The sequence below is a fragment of the Pleurodeles waltl genome, unplaced genomic scaffold (genome assembly GCF_031143425.1).
Source record: "Pleurodeles waltl isolate 20211129_DDA unplaced genomic scaffold, aPleWal1.hap1.20221129 scaffold_69, whole genome shotgun sequence".
Classification (NCBI taxonomy): Eukaryota; Metazoa; Chordata; class Amphibia; order Caudata; family Salamandridae; genus Pleurodeles; species Pleurodeles waltl.
Window position 1 is genome coordinate 815,048 of NW_027150390.1, and position 18,031 is coordinate 833,078.

Here is an 18,031-nt window from a genome sequence, read left to right on the forward strand (position 1 = left end):
CAAGCCTGCTGTTTTCCGCTCTGGCAGCGTGGAAACGATAGAGTGGTCCTCACAAGAAAAAAAATCAATCCATGCTAGCAGAGGATGGTTTCGATCCATCGACCTCTGGGTTATGGGCCCAGCACGCTTCCGCTGCGCCACTCTGCTTCCTGCTCAAAATGCTGTGGTTATGCAGATCAGGAGCCTTCAGAGGAGTGGCATAGGATCGCTGGAGCTATTCTGGCAGGGCTCTCACCTCATTTGCCTAAGAATGTCACAAGGCATGCTGGGTGCAGAAAATCTTCGCCTTCCCCTCTCACAGTCAGTCATAGGGGAAAGTCAAGGCCCTCTCAGTCACTAGCCATGTCACGCCTTTGTCAAGACAGAAGCACCCCCACCCGCTCCTTCTCTGTGATCCTGCGCTACCATGCTCAGGTTTTGGCCTTACCTGGGAGCCAGAGGTGCACCTGGTGAGGGCTTGCCCGGTATGAGCGTTTGTAAGTGTTCGGGACGTGAGTGGACTTAGGACTGGAAGTTCTGTCCATTCGAAGCAGCCAACCTTCCTGGTGCAGACAGGGGCTGTTCCCTTGGGTTTCTTTCACCTTGCTCTCGGATAAATTTGGTTGTATGCTTCAGTTGCCTGCGATGACTAAAAGGTGGCGCTGCTTTCAGGTAAGAGCACAAATATGCAGAAAATGTTGGGGACTTTTGCCACATTTATCGGTGGTGGGTCTCGCACATTTTTTCCAGGGGAGAGATATTGACCTGAAACACTTTTTACTGCAGAGATGCTGCAGTTCTAAAGGCTGGTCGGGCAGAAGTTCTTAGACGTTTCATTACCTGCCCCCCTGCACCCCATTTATTACCAGCAGTTGTGAGTGGTGACTGCTGTATGTAAAATATAAAAATTTCAGGACATAGAAAGTCGCAGACGGAGCATTTGGGATGCCTGCCTATGTCTTTGTTTATTATTTATCTAATAGCTGAGTAATCTGGTCAAGATATTTCTCTTTTTTTAACATATTGCGTTAGAATAGCTACAGCTTGCTTAATGTATAAATATTAGCACTGCGTTGGCCGGGAATCGAACCCGGGTCAACTGCTTGGAAGGCAGCTATGCTCACCACTATACCACCAACGCTCCATGGCATATGTTTTTTTTAAACTCTAGACATCACAACCCTGAGTTCAATGACTATATTGCACCAGTATCAGAGGTATTTTTGGTTTACAGACCAACATGAAAATCAGTAAAAAAGTTCTTGCAACTGCTAAGGAACTGGAGATTGAAACCAATGCAAAAGCTGCGCAGAAAAGGAGAAACGGAAAGCAGCAGTTCAAATCATTGAAATAAGCATATATTGGCAGCAAGGGAAAAACAGCAGGGTAGAGAAAGAAAACAGCTCCACGAAATTCACAGGAGATTGATAATAGCAGGACAAAAAAAGGGAATAATAACGTTCCAAGCAGGCTCAGAAAGAAGTGCGAGGGTCCCATCTTTCGTTAATGGTCATAACTGTGCATCATTTCCTTTGAAGTGTAGGGTTGATTCTCTGACCATCTGTCTCCCTTACTTTGAGCAGAGACCGATAGTTGAGCAGTCTCTTCCCACAAAAAGCTGGCACAAGCCTGCTGTTTTCCGCTCTGGCAGCGTGGAAACGATAGAGTGGTCCTCACAAGAAAAAAAATCAATCCATGCTAGCAGAGGATGGTTTCGATCCATCAACCTCTGGGTTATGGGCCCAGCACGCTTCCGCTGCGCCACTCTGCTTCCTGCTCAAAATGCTGTGGTTATGCAGATCAGGAGCCTTCAGAGGAGTGGCATAGGATCGCTGGAGCTATTCTGGCAGGGCTCTCACCTCATTTGCCTAAGAATGTCACAAGGCATGCTGGGTGCAGAAAATCTTCGCCTTCCCCTCTCACAGTCAGTCATAGGTGAAAGTCAAGGCCCTCTCAGTCACTAGCCATGTCATGCCTTTGTCAAGACAGAAGCACCCCCACCCGCTCCTTCTCTGTGATCCTGCGCTACCATGCTCAGGTTTTGGCCTTATCTGGGAGCCAGAGGTGCACCCGGTGAGGGCTTGCCCGGTATGAGCGTTCGGGACGTGAGTGGACTTAGGACTGGAAGTTCTGTCCATTCGAAGAAGCCAACCTTCCTGCTGCAGACAGGGGCTGTTCCCTTGGGTTTCTTTCACCTTGCTCTCGGATAAATTTGGTTGTATGCTGCAGTTGCCTGCGATGACTACAAGGTGGCGCTGCTTTCAGGTAAGAGCACAAATATGCAGAAAATGTTGGGGACTTTTGCCACATTTATCGGTGGTGTGTCTCGCACATTTTTTCCAGGGGAAAGATATTGACCTGAAACACTTTTTACTGCAGAGATGCTGCAGTTCTAAAGGCTGGTCGGGCAGAAGGGCTTAGCCGTTTCATTGCCTGCCCCCCTGCAGCCCATTTATTACCAGCAGTTGTGAGTGGTGACTGCTGTTTGTAAAATATAAAAATTTCAGGACATAGAAAGTCGCAGACGGGGCTTTTGGGATGCCTGCCTATGTCTTTGTTTATTATTTATCTAATAGCTGAGTAATCTGGTCAAGATATTTCTCTTTTTTTTAACATATTGCGTTAGAATAGCTAAAGCTTGCTTAATGTATAAATATTAGCACTGCGTTGGCCGGGAATCGAACCCGGGTCAACTGCTTGGAAGGAAGCTATGCTCACCACTATACCACCAACGCTCCGTGGCATATGTTTTTTTTAAACTCTAGACATCACAACCCTGAGTTCAATTACTATATTGCACCAGTATCAGAGGTATTTTTGGTTTACAGACCAACATGAAAATCAGGAAAAAAGTTCTTGCAACTGCTAAGGAACTGGAGATTGAAACCAATGCAAAAGCTGCGCAGAAAAGGAGAAAGGGAAAGCAGCAGTTCAAATCATTGAAATAAGCATATATTGGCAGCAAGGGAAAAACAGCAGGGTAGAGAAAGAAAACAGCTCCACGAAATTCACAGGAGATTGATAATAGCAGGACAAAAAAAGGGAATAATAACGTTCCAAGCAGGCTCAGAAAGAAGTGCAAATGTACCATCTTTCGTTAATGGTCATAACTGTGCATCATTTCCTTTGAAGTGTAGGGTTGATTCTCTGACCATCTGTCTCCCTGACTTTGAGCAGAGACCGATAGTTGAGCAGTCTCTTCCCACAAAAAGCTGGCACAAGCCTGCTGTTTTCCGCTCTGGCAGCGTGGAAACGAGAGAGTGGTCCTCACAAGAAAAAAAATCAATCCATGCTAGCAGAGGATGGTTTCGATCCATCGACCTCTGGGTTATGGGCCCAGCACGCTTCCGCTGCGCCACTCTGCTTCCTGCTCAAAATGCTGTGGTTATGCAGATCAGGAGCCTTCAGAGGAGTGGCATGGGATCGCTGGAGCTATTCTGGCAGGGCTCTCACCTCATTTGCCTAAGAATGTCACAAGGCATGCTGGGTGCAGAAAATCTTCGCCTTCCCCTCTCACAGTCAGTCATAGGGGAAAGTCAAGGCCCTCTCAGTCACTGGCCATGTCACGCCTTTGTCAAGACAGAAGCACCCCCACCCGCTCCTTCTCTGTGATCCTGCGCTACCATGCTCAGGTTTTGGCCTTACCTGGGAGCCAGAGGTGCACCCGGTGAGGGCTTGCCCGGTATGAGCGTTTGGGAGCGTTTGGGACGTGAGTGGACTTAGGACTGGAAGTTCTGTCCATTCGAAGCAGCCAACCTTCCTGCTGCAGACAGGGGCTGTTCCCTTGGGTTTCTTTCACCTTGCTCTCGGATAAAATTGGTTGTATGCTGCAGTTGCCTGTGATGACTACAAGGTGGCGCTGCTTTCAGGTAAGAGCACAAATATGCATAAAATGTTGGGGACTTTTGCTACATTTATCGGTAGTGGGTCTCGCACATTTTTTCCAGGGGAGAGATATTGACCTGAAACACTTTTTACTGCAGAGATGCTGCAGTTCTAAAGGCTGGTCGGGCAGAAGGGCTTAGCCGTTTCATTGCCTGCCCCCTGCAGCCCATTTATTACCAGCAGTTGTGAGTGGTGACTGCTGTTTGTAAAATATAAAAATTTCAGGACATAGAAAGTCGCAGACGGGGCTTTTGGGATGCCTGCCTATGTCTTTGTTTATTATTTATCTAATAGCTGAGTAATCTGGTCAAGATATTTCTCTTTTTTTTAACATATTGCGTTAGAATAGCTACAGCTTGCTTAATGTATAAATATTAGCACTGCGTTGGCCGGGAATCGAACCCGGGTCAATTGCTTGGAAGGCAGCTATGCTCACCACTATACCACCAACGCTCCATGGCATATGTTTTTTTTAAACTCTAGACATCACAACCCTGAGTTCAATGACTATATTACACCAGTATCAGAGGTATTTTTGGTTTACAGACCAACATGAAAATCAGTAAAAAAGTTCTTGCAACTGCTAAGGAACTGGAGATTGAAACCAATGCAAAAGCTGCGCAGAAAAGGAGAAACGGAAAGCAGCAGTTCAAATCATTGAAATAAGCATATATTGGCAGCAAGGGAAAAACAGCAGGGTAGAGAAAGAAAACAGCTCCACGAAATTCACAGGAGATTGATAATAGCAGGACAAAAAAAGGGAATAATAACGTTCCAAGCAGGCTCAGAAAGAAGTGCGAGGGTCCCATCTTTCGTTAATGGTCATAACTGTGCATCATTTCCTTTGAAGTGTAGGGTTGATTCTCTGACCATCTGTCTCCCTGACTTTGAGCAGAGACCGATAGTTGAGCAGTCTCTTCCCACAAAAAGCTGGCACAAGCCTGCTGTTTTCCGCTCTGGCAGCGTGGAAACGATAGAGTGGTCCTCACAAGAAAAAAAATCAATCCATGCTAGCAGAGGATGGTTTCAATCCATCGACCTCTGGGTTATGGGCCCAGCACGCTTCCGCTGCGCCACTCTGCTTCCTGCTCAAAATGCTGTGGTTATGCAGATCAGGAGCCTTCAGAGGAGTGGCATAGGATCGCTGGAGCTATTCTGGCAGGGCTCTCACCTCATTTGCCTAAGAATGTCACAAGGCATGCTGGGTGCAGAAAATCTTCACCTTCCCCTCTCACAGTCAGTCATAGGGGAAAGTCAAGGCCCTCTCAGTCACTAGCCATGTCACGCCTTTGTCAAGACAGAAGCACCCCCACCCGCTCCTTCTCTGTGATCCTGCGCTACCATGCTCAGGTTTTGGCCTTACCTGGGAGCCAGAGGTGCACCCGGTGAGGGCTTGCCCGGTATGAGCGTTCGGGACGTGAGTGGACTTAGGACTGGAAGTTCTGTCCATTCGAAGCAGCCAACCTTCCTGCTGCAGACAGGGGCTGTTCCCTTGGGTTTCTTTCACCTTGCTCTCGGATAAATTTGGTTGTATGCTGCAGTTGCCTGCGATGACTACAAGGTGGCGCTGCTTTCAGGTAAGAGCACAAATATGCAGAAAATGTTGGGGACTTTTGCCACATTTATCGGTGGTGGGTCTCGCACATTTTTTCCAGGGGAGAGATATTGACCTGAAACACTTTTTACTGCAGAGATGCTGCAGTTCTAAAGGCTGGTCGGGCAGAAGGGCTTAGCCGTTTCATTGCCTGCCCCCCTGCAGCCCATTTATTACCAGCAGTTGTGAGTGGTGACTGCTGTTTGTAAAATATAAAAATTTCAGGACATAGAAAGTCGCAGACGGGGCTTTTGGGATGCCTGCCTATGTCTTTGTTTATTATTTATCTAATAGCTGAGTAATCTGATCAAGATATTTCTCTTTTTTTTAACATATTGCGTTAGAATAGCTAAAGCTTGCTTAATGTATAAATATTAGCACTGCGTTGGCCGGGAATCGAACCCAGGTCAACTGCTTGGAAGGCAGCTATGCTCACCACTATACCACCAACGCTCCGTGGAATATGTTTTTTTTAAACTCTAGACATCACAACCCTGAGTTCAATTACTATATTGCACCAGTATCAGAGGTATTTTTGGTTTACAGACCAACATGAAAATCAGGAAAAAAGTTCTTGCAACTGCTAAGGAACTGGAGATTGAAACCAATGCAAAAGCTGCGCAGAAAAGGAGAAAGGGAAAGCAGCAGTTCAAATCATTGAAATAAGCATATATTGGCAGCAAGGGAAAAACAGCAGGGTAGAGAAAGAAAACAGCTCCACGAAATTCACAGGAGATTGATAATAGCAGGACAAAAAAAGGGAATAATAACGTTCCAAGCAGGCTCAGAAAGAAGTGCGAATGTCCCATCTTTCGTCAATGGTCATAACTGTGCATCATTTCCTTTGAAGTGTAGGGTTGATTCTCTGACCATCTGTCTCCCTGACTTTGAGCAGAGACCGATAGTTGAGCAGTCTCTTCCCACAAAAAGCTGGCACAAGCCTGCTGTTTTCCGCTCTGGCAGCGTGGAAACGAGAGAGTGGTCCTCACAAGAAAAAAAATCAATCCATGCTAGCAGAGGATGGTTTCGATCCATCGACCTCTGGGTTATGGGCCCAGCATGCTTCCGCTGCGCCACTCGGCTTCCTGCTCAAAATGCTGTGGTTATGCAGATCAGGAGCCTTCAGAGGAGTGGCATGGGATCGCTGGAGCTATTCTGGCAGGGCTCTCACCTCATTTGCCTAAGAATGTCACAAGGCATGCTGGGTGCAGAAAATCTTCGCCTTCCCCTCTCAAAGTCAGTCATAGGGGAAAGTCAAGGCCCTCTCAGTCACTAGCCATGTCACGCCTTTGTCAAGACAGAAGCACCCCCACCCGCTCCTTCTCTGTGATCCTGCGCTACCATGCTCAGGTTTTGGCCTTACCTGGGAGCCAGAGGTGCACCCGGTGATGGCTTGCCCGGTATGAGCGTTCGGGACGTGAGTGGACTTAGGACTGGAAGTTCTGTCCATTCGAAGCAGCCAACCTTCCTGCTGCAGACAGGGGCTGTTCCCTTGGGTTTCTTTCACCTTGCTCTCGGATAAATTTGGTTGTATGCTGCAGTTGCCTGCGATGACTACAAGGTGGCGCTGCTTTCAGGTAAGAGCACAAATATGCAGAAAATGTTGGGGATTTTTGCCACATTTATCGGTGGTGGGTCTCGCACATTTTTTCCAGGGGAGAGATATTGACCTGAAACACTTTTTACTGCAGAGATGCTGCAGTTCTAAAGGCTGGTCGGGCAGAAGGGCTTAGCCGTTTCATTGCCTGCCCCCCTGCAGCCCATTTATTACCAGCAGTTGTGAGTGGTGACTGCTGTTTGTAAAATATAAACATTTCAGGACATAGAAAGTCACAGACGGGGCTTTTGGGATGCCTGCCTATGTCTTTGTTTATTATTTATCTAATAGCTGAGTAATCTGGCCAAGATATTTCTCTTTTTTTTAACATATTGCGTTAGAATAGCTACAGCTTGCTTAATGTATAAATATTAGCACTGCGTTGGCAGGGAATCGAAACCGGGTCAACTGCTTGGAAGGCAGCTATGCTCACCACTATACCACCAACGCTCCTTGGCGTATGTTTTTTTTAAACTCTAGACATCACAACCCTGAGTTCAATGACTATATTGCACCAGTATCAGAGGTATTTTTGGTTTACAGACCAACATGAAAATCAGGAAAAAAGTTCTTGCAACTGCTAAGGAACTGGAGATTGAAACCAATGCAAAAGCTGCGCAGAAAAGGAGAAAGGGAAAGCAGCAGTTCAAATCATTGAAATAAGCATATATTGGCAGCAAGGGAAAAACAGCAGGGTAGAGAAAGAAAACAGCTCCACAAAATTCACAGGAGATTGATAATAGCAGGACAAAAAAAGGGAATAATAACGTTCCAAGCAGCCTCAGAAAGAAGTGCGAGTGTCCCATCTTTCGTTAATGGTCATAACTGTGCATCATTTCCTTTGAAGTGTAGGGTTGATTCTCTGACCATCTGTCTCCCTGACTTTGAGCAGAGACCGATAGTTGAGCAGTCTCTTCCCACAAAAAGCTGGCACAAGCCTGCTGTTTTCCGCTCTGGCAGCGTGGAAACGAGAGAGTGGTCCTCACAAGAAAAAAAATCAATCCATGCTAGCAGAGGATGGTTTCGATCCATCGACCTCTGGGTTATGGGCCCAGCACGCTTCCGCTGCACCACTCTGCTCCCTGCTCAAAATGCTGTGGTTATGCAGATCAGGAGCCTTCAGAGGAGTGGCATGGGATCGCTGGAGCTATTCTGGCAGGGCTCTCACCTCATTTGCCTAAGAATGTCACAAGGCATGCTGGGTGCAGAAAATCTTCGCCTTCCCCTCTCACAGTCAGTTATAGGGGAAAGTCAAAGCCCTCTCAGTCACTAGCCATGTCACGCCTTTGTCAAGACAGAAGCACCCCCACCCGCTCCTTCTCTGTGATCCTGCGCTACCATGCTCAGGTTTTGGCCTTACCTGGGAGCCAGAGGTGCACCCGGTGAGGGCTTGCCCGGTATGAGCGTTTGGGAGCGTTCGGGACGTGAGTGGACTTAGGACTGGAAGTTCTGTCCATTCGAAGCAGCCAACCTTCCTGGTGCAGACAGGGGCTGTTCCCTTGGGTTTCTTTCACCTTGCTCTCGGATAAATTTGGTTGTATGCTGCAGTTGCCTGCGATGACTAAAAGGTGGCGCTGCTTTCAGGTAAGAGCACAAATATGCAGAAAATGTTGGGGACTTTTGCCACATTTATCGGTGGTGGGTCTCGCACATTTTTTCCAGGGGAGAGATATTGACCTGAAACACTTTTTACTGCAGAGATGCTGCAGTTCTAAAGGCTGGTCGGGCAGAAGGGCTTAGACGTTTCATTGCCTGCCCCCCTGCAGCCCATTTATTACCAGCAGTTGTGAGTGGTGACTGCTGTATGTAAAATATAAAAATTTCAGGACATAGAAAGTCGCAGACGGAGCTTTTGGGATGCCTGCCTATGTCTTTGTTTATTATTTATCTAATAGCTGAGTAATCTGGTCAAGATATTTCTCTTTTTTTTAACATATTGCGTTAGAATAGCTACAGCTTGCTTAATGTATAAATATTAGCACTGCGTTGGCCGGGAATCGAACCCGGGTCAACTGCTTGGAAGGCAGCTATGCTCACCACTATACCACCAACGCTCCATGGCATATGTTTTTTTTAAACTCTAGACATCACAACCCTGAGTTCAATGACTATATTGCACCAGTATCAGAGGTATTTTTGGTTTACAGACCAACATGAAAATCAGTAAAAAAGTTCTTGCAACTGCTAAGGAACTGGAGATTGAAACCAATGCAAAAGCTGCGCAGAAAAGGAGAAACGGAAAGCAGCAGTTCAAATCATTGAAATAAGCATCTATTGGCAGCAAGGGAAAAACAGCAGGGTAGAGAAAGAAAACAGCTCCACGAAATTCACAGGAGATTGATAATAGCAGGACAAAAAAAGGGAATAATAACGTTCCAAGCAGGCTCAGAAAGAAGTGCGAGGGTCCCATCTTTCGTTAATGGTCATAACTGTGCATCATTTCCTTTGAAGTGTAGGGTTGATTCTCTGACCATCTGTCTCCCTTACTTTGAGCAGAGACCGATAGTTGAGCAGTCTCTTCCCACAAAAAGCTGGCACAAGCCTGCTGTTTTCCGCTCTGGCAGCGTGGAAACGATAGAGTGGTCCTCACAAGAAAAAAAATCAATCCATGCTGGCAGAGGATGGTTTCGATCCATCGACCTCTGGGTTATGTGCCCAGCACGCTTCCGCTGCGCCACTCTGCTTCCTGCTCAAAATGCTGTGGTTATGCAGATCAGGAGCCTTCAGAGGAGTGGCATAGGATCGCTGGAGCTATTCTGGCAGGGCTCTCACCTCATTTGCCTAAGAATGTCACAAGGCATGCTGGGTGCAGAAAATCTTCGCCTTCCCCTCTCACAGTCAGTCATAGGTGAAAGTCAAGGCCCTCTCAGTCACTAGCCATGTCACGCCTTTGTCAAGACAGAAGCACCCCCACCCGCTCCTTCTCTGTGATCCTGCGCTACCATGCTCAGGTTTTGGCCTTACCTGGGAGCCAGAGGTGCACCCGGTGAGGGCTTGCCCGGTATGAGCGTTCGGGACGTGAGTGGACTTAGGACTGGAAGTTCTGTCCATTCGAAGCAGCCAACCTTCCTGCTGCAGACAGGGGCTGTTCCCTTGGGTTTCTTTCACCTTGCTCTCGGATAAATTTGGTTGTATGCTGCAGTTGCCTGCGATGACTACAAGGTGGCGCTGCTTTCAGGTAAGAGCACAAATATGCAGAAAATCTTGGGGACTTTTGCCACATTTATCGGTGGTGGGTCTCGCACATTTTTTCCAGGGGAGAGATATTGACCTGAAACACTTTTTACTGCAGAGATGCTGCAGTTCTAAAGGCTGGTCGGGCAGAAGGGCTTAGCCGTTTCATTGCCTGCCCCCCTGCAGCCCATTTATTACCAGCAGTTGTGAGTGGTGACTGCTGTTTGTAAAATATAAAAATTTCAGGACATAGAAAGTCGCAGACGGGGCTTTTGGGATGCCTGCCTATGTCTTTGTTTATTATTTATCTAATAGCTGAGTAATCTGGTCAAGATATTTCTCTTTTTTTTAACATATTGCGTTAGAATAGCTAAAGCTTGCTTAATGTATAAATATTAGCACTGCGTTGGCCGGGAATCGAACCCGGGTCAACTGCTTGGAAGGCAGCTATGCTCACCACTATACCACCAACGCTCCGTGGCATATGTTTTTTTTAAACTCTAGACATCACAACCCTGAGTTCAATTACTATATTGCACCAGTATCAGAGGTATTTTTGGTTTACAGACCAACATGAAAATCAGGAAAAAAGTTCTTGCAACTGCTAAGGAACTGGAGATTGAAACCAATGCAAAAGCTGCGCAGAAAAGGAGAAAGGGAAAGCAGCAGTTCAAATCATTGAAATAAGCATATATTGGCAGCAAGGGAAAAACAGCAGGGTAGAGAAAGAAAACAGCTCCACGAAATTCACAGGAGATTGATAATAGCAGGACAAAAAAAGGGAATAATAACGTTCCAAGCAGGCTCAGAAAGAAGTGCGAATGTACCATCTTTCGTTAATGGTCATAACTGTGCATCATTTCCTTTGAAGTGTAGGGTTGATTCTCTGACCATCTGTCTCCCTGACTTTGAGCAGAGACCGATAGTTGAGCAGTCTCTTCCCACAAAAAGCTGGCACAAGCCTGCTGTTTTCCGCTCTGGCAGCGTGGAAACGAGAGAGTGGTCCTCACAAGAAAAAAAATCAATACATGCTAGCAGAGGATGGTTTCGATCCATCGACCTCTGGGTTATGGGCCCAGCACGCTTCCGCTGCGCCACTCTGCTTCCTGCTCAAAATGCTGTGGTTATGCAGATCAGGAGCCTTCAGAGGAGTGGCATGGGATCGCTGGAGCTATTCTGGCAGGGCTCTCACCTCATTTGCCTAAGAATGTCACAAGGCATGCTGGGTGCAGAAAATCTTCGCCTTCCCCTCTCACAGTCAGTCATAGGGGAAAGTCAAGGCCCTCTCAGTCACTGGCCATGTCACGCCTTTGTCAAGACAGAAGCACCCCCACCCGCTCCTTCTCTGTGATCCTGCGCTACCATGCTCAGGTTTTGGCCTTACCTGGGAGCCAGAGGTGCACCCGGTGAGGGCTTGCCCGGTATGAGCGTTTGGGACGTGAGTGGACTTAGGACTGGAAGTTCTGTCCATTCGAAGCAGCCAACCTTCCTGCTGCATACAGGGGCTGTTCCCTTGGGTTTCTTTCACCTTGCTCTCGGATAAATTTGGTTGTATGCTGCAGTTGCCTGCGATGACTACAAGGTGGCGCTGCTTTCAGGTAAGAGCACAAATATGCAGAAAATGTTGGGGACTTTTGCCACATTTATCGGTGGTGGGTCTCGCACATTTTTTCCAGGGGAGAGATATTGACCTGAAACACTTTTTACTGCAGAGATGCTGCAGTTCTAAAGGCTGGTCGGGCAGAAGGGCTTAGCCGTTTCATTGCCTGCCCCCCTGCAGCCCATTTATTACCAGCAGTTGTGAGTGGTGACTGCTGTTTGTAAAATATAAACATTTCAGGACATAGAAAGTCGCAGACGGGGCTTTTGGGATGCCTGCCTATGTCTTTGTTTATTATTTATCTAATAGCTGAGTAATCTGGTCAAGATATTTCTCTTTTTTTTAACATATTGCGTTAGAATAGCTACAGCTTGCTTAATGTATAAATATTAGCACTGCGTTGGCCGGGAATCGAACCCGGGTCAACTGCTTGGAAGGCAGCTATGCTCACCACTATACCACCAACGCTCCTTGGCATATGTTTTTTTTAAACTCTAGACATCACAACCCTGAGTTCAATGACTATATTGCACCAGTATCAGAGGTATTTTTGGTTTACAGACCAACATGAAAATCAGGAAAAAAGTTCTTGCAACTGCTAAGGAACTGGAGATTGAAACCAATGCAAAAGCTGCGCAGAAAAGGAGAAAGGGAAAGCAGCAGTTCAAATCATTGAAATAAGCATATATTGGCAGCAAGGGAAAAACAGCAGGGTAGAGAAAGAAAACAGCTCCTCGAAATTCACAGGAGATTGATAATAGCAGGACAAAAAAAGGGAATAATAACGTTCCAAGCAGGCTCAGAAAGAAGTGCGAATGTCCCATCTTCCGTTAATGGTCATAACTGTGCATCATTTCCTTTGAAGTGTAGGGTTGATTCTCTGACCATCTGTCTCCCTGACTTTGAGCAGAGACCGATAGTTGAGCAGTCTCTTCCCACAAAAAGCTGGCACAAGCCTGCTGTTTTCCGCTCTGGCAGCGTGGAAACGAGAGAGTGGTCCTCACAAGAAAAAAAATCAATCCATGCTAGCTGAGGATGGTTTCGATCCATCGACCTCTGGGTTATGGGCCCAGCACGCTTCCGCTGCGCCACTCTGCTTCCTGTTCAAAATGCTGTGGTTATGCAGATCAGGAGCCTTCAGAGGAGTGGCATGGGATCGCTGGAGCTATTCTGGTAGGGCTCTCACCTCATTTGCCTAAGAATGTCACAAGGCATGCTGGGTGCAGAAAATCTTCGCCTTCCCCTCTCACAGTCAGTCATAGGGGAAAGTCAAGGCCCTCTCAGTCACTAGCCATGTCACGCCTTTGTCAAGACAGAAGCACCCCCACCCGCTCCTTCTCTGTGATCCTGCGCTACCATGCTCAGGTTTTGGCCTTACCTGGGAGCCAGAGGTGCTCCCGGTGACGGCTTGCCCGGTATGAGCGTTTAGGAGCGTTTGGGACGAGAGTGGACTTAGGACTGGAAGTTCTGTCCATTCGAAGCAGCCAACCTTCCTGCTGCAGACAGGGGCTGTTCCCTTGGGTTTCTTTCACCTTGCTCTCGGATAAATTTGGTTGTATGCTGCAGTTGCCTGCGATGACTACAAGGTGGCGCTGCTTTCAGGTAAGAGCACAAATATGCAGAAAATGTTGGGGACTTATGCCACATTTATCGGTAGTGGGTCTCGCACATTTTTTCCAGGGGAGAGATATTGACCTGAAACACTTTTTACTGCAGAGATGCTGCAGTTCTAAAGGCTGGTCGGGCAGAAGGGCTTAGCCGTTTCATTGCCTGCCCCCCTGCAGCCCATTTATTACCAGCAGTTGTGAGTGGTGACTGCTGTTTGTAAAATATAAAAATTTCAGGACATAGAAAGTCGCAGACGGGGCTTTTGGGATGCCTGCCTATGTCTTTGTTTATTATTTATCTAATAGCTGAGTAATCTGGTCAAGATATTTCTCTTTTTTTTAACATATTGCGTTAGAATAGCTACAGCTTGCTTAATGTATAAATATTAGCACTGCGTTGGCCAGGAATCGAACCCAGATCAACTGCTTGGAAGGCAGCTATTCTCACCACTATACCACCAACGCTCCATGGCATATGTTTTTTTTAAACTCTAGACATCACAACCCTGAGTTCAATGACTATATTGCACCAGTATCAGAGGTATTTTTGGTTTAGAGACCAACATGAAAATCAGGAAAAAAGTTCTTGCAACTGCTAAGGAACTGGAGATTGAAACCAATGCAAAAGCTGCGCAGAAAAGGAGAAAGGGAAAGCAGCAGTTCAAATCATTGAAATAAGCATATATTGGCAGCAAGGGAAAAACAGCAGGGTAGAGAAAGAAAACAGCTCCACGAAATTCACAGGAGATCGATAATAGCAGGACAAAAAAAGGGAATAATAACGTTCCAAGCAGGCTCAGAAAGAAGTGCGAGGGTCCCATCTTTCTTTAATGGTCATAACTGTGCATCATTTCCTTTGAAGTGTAGGGTTGATTCTCTGAACATCTGTCTCCCTGACTTTGAGCAGAGACCGATAGTTGAGCAGTCTCTTCCCACAAAAAGCTGGCACAAGCCTGCTGTTTTCCGCTCTGGCAGCGTGGAAACGAGAGAGTGGTCCTCACAAGAAAAAAAATAAATCCATGCTAGCAGAGGATGGTTTCGATCCATCGACCTCTGGGTTATGGGCCCAGCACGCTTCCGCTGCGCCACTCTGCTTCCTGTTCATAATGCTCTGGTTATGCAGATCAGGAGCCTTCAGAGGAGTGGCATGGGATCGCTGGAGCTATTCTGGCAGGGCTCTCACCTCATTTGCCTAAGAATGTCACAAGGCATGCTGGGTGCAGAAAATCTTCGCCTTCCCCTCTCACAGTCAGTTATAGGGGAAAGTCAAGGCCCTCTCAGTCACTAGCCATGTCACGCCTTTGTCAAGACAGAAGCACCCCCACCCGCTCCTTCTCTGTGATCCTGCGCTACCATGCTCAGGTTTTGGCCTTACCTGGGAGACAGGGGTGCACCCAGTGAGGGCTTGCCCGGTATGAGCGTTTGGGAGCGTTCGGGACGTGAGTGGACTTAGGACTGGAAGTTCTGTCCATTCGAAGCAGCCAACCTTCCTGGTGCAGATAGGGGCTGTTCCCTTGGGTTTCTTTCACCTTGCTCTCGGATAAATTTGGTTGTATGCTGCAGTTGCCTGCGATGACTAAAAGGTGGCGCTGCTTTCAGGTAAGAGCACAAATATGCAGAAAATGTTGGGGACTTTTGCCACATTTATCGGTGGTGGGTCTCGCACATGTTTTCCAGGGGAGAGATATTGACCTGAAACACTTTTTACTGCAGAGATGCTGCAGTTCTAAAGGCTGGTCGGGCAGAAGGGCTTAGACGTTTCATTGCCTGCCCCCCTGCAGCCCATTTATTACCAGCAGTTGTGAGTGGTGACTGCTGTATGTAAAATATAAAAATTTCAGGACATAGAAAGTCGCAGACGGAGCTTTTGGGATGCCTGCCTATGTCTTTGTTTATTATTTATCTAATAGCTGAGTAATCTGGTCAAGATATTTCTCTTTTTTTTAACATATTGCGTTAGAATAGCTCCAGCTTGCTTATTGTATAAATATTAGCACTGCGTTGGCCGGGAATCGAACCCGGGTCAACTGCTTGGAAGGCAGCTATGCTCACCACTATACCACCAACGCTCCATGACATATGTTTTTTTTAAACTCTAGACATCACAACCCTGAGTTCAATGACTATATTGCACCAGTATCAGAGGTATTTTTGGTTTACAGACCAACATGAAAATCAGTAAAAAAGTTCTTGCAACTGCTAAGGAACTGGAGATTGAAACCAATGCAAAAGCTGCGCAGAAAAGGAGAAAGGGAAAGCAGCAGTTCAAATCATTGAAATAAGCATATATTGGCAGCAAGGGAAAAACAGCAGGGTAGAGAAAGAAAACAGCTCCACGAAATTCACAGGAGATTGATAATAGCAGGACAAAAAAAGGGAATAATAACGTTCCAAGCAGGCTCAGAAAGAAGTGCGAGGGTCCCATCTTTCGTTAATGGTCATAACTGTGCATCATTTCCTTTGAAGTGTAGGGTTGATTCTCTGACCATCTGTCTCCCTGACTTTGAGCAGAGACCGATAGTTGAGCAGTCTCTTCCCACAAAAAGCTGGCACAAGCCTGCTGTTTTCCGCTCTGGCAGCGTGGAAACGATAGAGTGGTCCTCACAAGAAAAGAAATCAATCCATGCTAGCAGAGGATGGTTTCGATCCATCGACCTCTGGGTTATGGCCCCAGCACGCTTCCGCTGCGCCACTCTGCTTCCTGCTCAAAATGCTGTGGTTATGCAGATCAGGAGCCTTCAGAGGAGTGGCATGGGATCGCTGGAGCTATTCTGGCAGGGCTCTCACCTCATTTGCCTAAGAATGTCACAAGGCATGCTGGGTGCAGAAAATCTTCGCCTTCCCCTCTCACAGTCAGTCATAGGGGAAAGTCAAGGCCCTCTCAGTCACTAGCCATGTCACGCCTTTGTCAAGACAGAAGCACGCCCACCCGCTCCTTCTCTGTGATCCTGCGCTACCATGCTCAGGTTTTGGCCTTACCTGGGAGCCAGAGGTGCACCCGGTGAGGGCTTGCCCGGTATGAGCGTTCGGGACGTGAGTGGACTTAGGACTGGAAGTTCTGTCCATTCGAAGCAGCCAACCTTCCTGCTGCAGACAGGGGCTGTTCCCTTGGGTTTCTTTCACCTTGCTCTCGGATAAATTTGGTTGTATGCTGCAGTTGCCTGCGATGACTACAAGGTGGCGCTGCTTTCAGGTAAGAGCACAAATATGCAGAAAATGTTGGGGACTTTTGCCACATTTATCGGTGGTGGGTCTCGCACATTTTTTCCAGGGGAGAGATATTGACCTGAAACACTTTTTACTGCAGAGATGCTGCAGTTCTAAAGGCTGGTCGGGCAGAAGGGCTTAGCCGTTTCATTGCCTGCCCCCCTGCAGCCCATTTATTACCAGCAGTTGTGAGTGGTGACTGCTGTTTGTAAAATATAAAAATTTCAGGACATAGAAAGTCGCAGACGGGGCTTTTAGGATGCCTGCCTATGTCTTTGTTTATTATTTATCTAATAGCTGAGTAATCTGGTCAAGATATTTCTCTTTTTTTTAACATATTGCGTTAGAATAGCTACAGCTTGCTTAATTTATAAATATTAGCACTGCATTGGCCGGGAATCGAACCCGGGTCAACTGCTTGGAAGGCAGCTATGCTCACCACTATACCACCAACACTCTGTGGCATATGTTTTTTTTAAACTCTAGACATCACAACCCTGAGTTCAATTACTATATTGCACCAGTATCAGAGGTATTTTTGGTTTACAGACCAACATGAAAATCAGGAAAAAAGTTCTTGCAACTGGTAAGGAACTGGAGATTGAAACCAATGCAAAAGCTGCGCAGAAAAGGAGAAAGGGAAAGCAGCAGTTCAAATCATTGAAATAAGCATATATTGGCAGCAAGGGAAAAACAGCAGGGTAGAGAAAGAAAACAGCTCCACGAAATTCACAGGAGATTGATAATAGCAGGACAAAAAAAGGGAATAAAAACGTTCCAAGCAGGCTCAGAAAGAAGTGCGAGGGTCCCATCTTTCTTTAATGGTCATAACTGTGCATCATTTCCTTTGAAGTGTAGGGTTGATTCTCTGACCATCTGTCTCCCTGACTTTGAGCAGAGACCGATAGTTGAGCAGTCTCTTCCCACAAAAAGCTGGCACAAGCCTGCTGTTTCCGCTCTAGCAGCGTGGAAACGAGAGAGTGGTCCTCACAAGAAAAAAAATCAATCCATGCTAGCAGAGGATGGTTTCGATCCATCGACCTCTGGGTTACGGGCCCAGCACGCTTACGCTGCGCCACTCTGCTTCCTGCTCAAAATGCTGTGGTTATGCAGATCAGGAGCCTTCAGAGGAGTGGCATGGGATCGCTGGAGCTATTCTGGCAGGGCTCTCACCTCATTTGCCTAAGAATGTCACAAGGCATGCTGGGTGCAGAAAATCTTCGCCTTCCCCTCTCACAGTCAGTCATAGGGGAAAGTCAAGGCCCTCTCAGTCACTAGCCATGTCACGCCTTTGTCAAGACAGAAGCACCCCCACCCGATCCTTCTCTGTGATCCTGCGCTACCATGCTCAGGTTTTGGCCTTACCTGGGAGCCAGAGGTGCACCCGG

The 18,031-nt window shown here is 47.0% G+C and overlaps 6 non-coding genes across 6 annotated transcripts; all 6 read right to left on the reverse strand.

The window, feature by feature from the left end:
• Positions 1–1,048: 1,048 nt before the first annotated feature.
• TRNAG-UCC (transfer RNA glycine (anticodon UCC)) lies at positions 1,049–1,120 on the reverse strand. The gene has a single exon. It is a non-coding gene; the product is annotated as a tRNA-Gly (tRNA).
• A 4,719-nt stretch (positions 1,121–5,839) lies between these two features.
• TRNAG-UCC (transfer RNA glycine (anticodon UCC)) lies at positions 5,840–5,911 on the reverse strand. The gene has a single exon. It is a non-coding gene; the product is annotated as a tRNA-Gly (tRNA).
• Positions 5,912–9,037: 3,126 nt separating this feature from the next.
• TRNAG-UCC (transfer RNA glycine (anticodon UCC)) lies at positions 9,038–9,109 on the reverse strand. Its single transcript has one exon. It is a non-coding gene; the product is annotated as a tRNA-Gly (tRNA).
• Positions 9,110–10,631: 1,522 nt separating this feature from the next.
• On the reverse strand, positions 10,632–10,703 carry TRNAG-UCC (transfer RNA glycine (anticodon UCC)). The gene has a single exon. It is a non-coding gene; the product is annotated as a tRNA-Gly (tRNA).
• Positions 10,704–12,225: 1,522 nt separating this feature from the next.
• TRNAG-UCC (transfer RNA glycine (anticodon UCC)) lies at positions 12,226–12,297 on the reverse strand. Its single transcript has one exon. It is a non-coding gene; the product is annotated as a tRNA-Gly (tRNA).
• A 3,136-nt stretch (positions 12,298–15,433) lies between these two features.
• TRNAG-UCC (transfer RNA glycine (anticodon UCC)) lies at positions 15,434–15,505 on the reverse strand. Its single transcript has one exon. It is a non-coding gene; the product is annotated as a tRNA-Gly (tRNA).
• Positions 15,506–18,031: the final 2,526 nt, after the last annotated feature.